This window comes from Condylura cristata, unplaced genomic scaffold (assembly GCF_000260355.1).
Source record: "Condylura cristata isolate star-nosed mole 26May11 unplaced genomic scaffold, ConCri1.0 scaffold00075, whole genome shotgun sequence".
Taxonomy (NCBI): Eukaryota; Metazoa; Chordata; class Mammalia; order Eulipotyphla; family Talpidae; genus Condylura; species Condylura cristata.
In genome coordinates this window covers 1,109-5,038 of record NW_004567176.1, presented here as the reverse complement: position 1 = coordinate 5,038, position 3,930 = coordinate 1,109, and positions in this window count along the sequence as shown.

Here is a 3,930-nt window from a genome sequence, read left to right as displayed (position 1 = left end):
GTTTCTCCAGGAGCCGCCCCAAAGCGAGACGAGGTGGGGACGGCGCCCTGTGGTGCTGGCTCAGAGCCGTGCATTTGGGGGCGCAGGCTGCGGGCGGGCTGCGGGAGCTCTGAGGGGCAGGGTGGGGCCTGGAGGAAACTGGGGTCGGGCCCTCCTGAGTGTGACCACGTGGGTGTCCGGCGCCCCTGACTGACAGCGCCCCCCCGCCGTGTCCGCTCCCGGGCCTTCCTGTTGCACTGACCCCCCCAAACCCCCCGTGGTTTTTCTGGGCGCTCTGTTCTGTTCCCTAGTCTATGTTTTATTTCCGTGTACTTTGGGGGACATACTGTAAACTTGTCTGGGCTGACACCCCCATACCACCACATGTGGAGCCAGCAGGAGAGCAGAGTCAGGTCTCTGGGGGTGCAGGTCATGACCCAGTGGGGTCGTGGGGTGCCCTGAGGCGCTGTGTTTCTCATGGGCTCTGAGGTGCTGCTGTGCTGGTCCTGGGCCCACCTCAGGGCTGAGGGGTCCCTCACCTGTTGCGCAGCAGCTGCGGCCATTCAGAGGCTGGAAGGGGGAACTTTGTTACCGGGAAACATCTTCACACGGGGACCTCAGACTTTCCCTGAATAGAGTCCAGGCTGTCCGGAGCCTGTGACTGACCAGGAGCCACATGGCAGCACGTCTCCGGTTTCTTAAGACGGGCAACTAGGAACCGATGCCATGTCATGGAGGCAGTCACCCTGTGTGCTGCTCTCTGTGTCACTAAAGGACACACAGAAACCTCGTGGCAGGGACACTGGACGCTGTCATCACTGGGGTGGAGAGTCACTTCACGGGGAGCACTTGAGACACTGGTGGGCCCTTCCCTGAGCTCTGCAGACCTTTTCTCCGCTGACATCCGGCGCTAAGAGGATTCCTCCTGTTTCAGGCGTTGAACGACGGCACTCGCTCAGTCGCCTGGGAACTTGATGTTTCGTAGATTATCCACTCTTCAACATTTATAATGAGTTAACCTGATTTTCCCTCCTCCCCCCCAAATCCTCTTCTGCGTCCTGTGGAGAGAAGTTGGGCCCCTCGGGGAAGGAGAAAGACATCGTTGTCTATTGAGCACCTGCGGGAGATGACCTGACCCCGTGCAGCACGTTCATTACTTAGGTGACGTGACCTCCACTAGCGACACTGTAGAGAGATTTTTCCTGCTCGTGGTTAAGAATCCTGAGGAGATTAAGAACTTATGGGAGATCGCATGGTTGGGGACAGAGATCAGGTATTTTTGGCCTCCCACTGTCCGTATTTTTAACCAGAGGTTGTTGAATGAGGCTAAACTGTAAACCCCTTGCACACCAGGGGGAGGGGAGGAGTGTGGGGGACCGTCCATCCTCGGGACAGCTGAGTGTTGGGCGTTCTCCTGCACAAGGAAGGTGCCTCAGGTTAAAACAGACTTTGAAGGTGCCATTGCGTCACATGCTGATGCTGCCATTACTCTTGCGCGAGATTTACATAGTAGCGTAGGATAGCTCTAATCCCAAATGTCATTGCTACTCCTAAGAGACTGCAGCTGAAACAGCCTTTTCTGTAATTACAACCCACCACAGGCTTAGCGGCTGCACCTACCAGGGGTGATTCCTGGAGATCCAGAACGGTTGATAACTCCGTGCTGCCCAGGATGAGACGCCCCTTTCGATGTTAACGTTTAGGTTTGGCTCATCTGTATGATGGGAACCATCACACCGGCAGCGGTGACCAGTGTCCTCAAGATGTCGGTCTTAATGTGATTGTTTTCTTACGCGTTTTTTTTTTTTTTGTTGTTGTTGACAAAAAAAATCTCAGAATTTGTGTTATTTTGTGATTGGATTATTAGGGTCATTTGTGTAGTTATAAAGTTCAGATACTGGCACATCACTGTTGGTGATTCTCTTTCCAGTCCTGAAGCACGGTCTAAAATGCCACTGATTATTGTTATCATTACAATGAGCCAAAGATAACCTTGAGTGTAAAGATGTGCGTCTAGTTTTTAAAAATGCCCTGGAGATGGCGGCAACTCTCCCACCCACCTGTGCTCTGCAAGTGTCTCTTTATACAAAACGTTTCCGTTTGCACCTCCTTCTGTCCGCCAGGGTCTGTGCATGTTCTTTACTTACCTTTGCTTTTGTAATAAATTCTATTTTGGGTATAAACAAAGTAGAAAAAAATCTAAAGATGAAAAAGTAGGTCTATTTCTTTTTCTTTTTTAAGATTTATTCATACAGAGCTGGGGTACATGTCAGAGATGTGAATGGTGAGAGGGTTCACCAGGGACAGAGTGGGGAGCAGAACAAGCAGATCCACGAAGTACACTGCTGAGGGGAGTAGCGGACAGGTCAGGAGAGGTCTGCCACGCCATCCTGGATCACCTCCGGGGCAGGCGGAGATCGAACTCATGCGGAAGTGGCTTAGGCTTCTTAGTGCTTAACCCGCTGCGCCACCAGGGAGGGCCCAGTAGGTCTATTTCATCCTAAGATTTTGTGCCTCAGAAAATTGTGCTCAAAGAATACTTCTCAGGTTTTTTCCACAGAGGCCTGTCATCTCCTCAGACACTGGATCCTGAAGACTAATTTTCCTCAGATTTTGCGTCTCAGACACTTGTGCCCGAAGTTAATTCTTCTCTGGTTTTTCTCCTTGAATGGCACTCCTCCCTTCAGCAAATCGTGCCCAACATTTTTCCTCATTTGGTGTCTTGGTCACTAGTTCTTGAATAGTACTTCCATATTTTTCTTCTCAGAGGCCCGACTTCTATTCAGACATTGGTTCCCAAAGTGACATCTTCCCTCAGAATTTGTACTTTGAAAACATGTGCCCATAGATTACTTCTCCTCAGATGCCTGTGTTTTCCTCAGACACTGTTTCCCAAAGTGTCACTTTTCCTCAGACTTTGTCCATCAGACACTTGTTCTGAAGAATACTTTTCAGGATTTTCTCCCCAACACCCGTGTTTTCCTCAGACACTGGTTCCCAAAGTACCACTTTTGCTCAGACTTAGTGTCTCAGATAATTGTGCTAAAAGTACCTCTCAGGATTTACTCCTCTAATGACTGTGTTTTCTTCAGATAATGGTTCCCAAATGTCACCTTTCCTCAGATTTTACATCTCAGAAACTGTGCCCCAAGAGTGGTTCCTAGACACTGGTTCCCAAAGAGTCACTTTTCCTCAGATTGTCTGCTCTGGCGCTTGTGACAAAGAGTGATTTTCCACAACTTTGTCCCCTCAGAGACCTACATTTTCCTCAGACACTGTTTCCAAAAGTGTCACTTTTCCTCACTTACTGCATCTCAGACATGTATGTGTTCTCTTTACTTATTATTTCAACTCAAAGATGTTTGTTTTCTTCTTAGATAGGTTCCATTGATGTCACTTTTCCTAGATTTCATGTCTCAGACGTTTGTGCCGAACAGTCATTATCCACAGGATTTTCTCCACAAAGACCTTCCTTTTCTCAGATAATGTTTTCCAAAGTGTCACTTTTGCTCAGAGATTTGCATCTCAAACTTGTGTATTATGTACCTTTCACGTTATTTTTTTTCTCAGTGACATGTGTTTTCTTCATATATGGGTTTCCTTAAGGTGACTTTACCTCAGATTTTCCATCTCAGATACTTATGACGAACTGAAATTCTCCCCAGGATTTTCTCCTAAGAGACCTGCATTTTCTTCAGACACTGGTTCTCGAAGTTCACTTTTCTCAGATTTTGCATCTCAGTTACTTATACTATGTGATTCTTATCACGTTTTTTTTTTTTTTTCTCAGTGATGTGTGTTTTCTTCAGCAACGGGTTCCCTTACTGTCAATTTTCCTCAGATTTTCTGTCTCAGACATTTAGGATGAACTGAAATTCTCCACAGGATTTGTCTTCACAGACCTACATTTTCCTTAGACGCTGGTTCCCAAAGTGTCACTTTTCCCCAGAT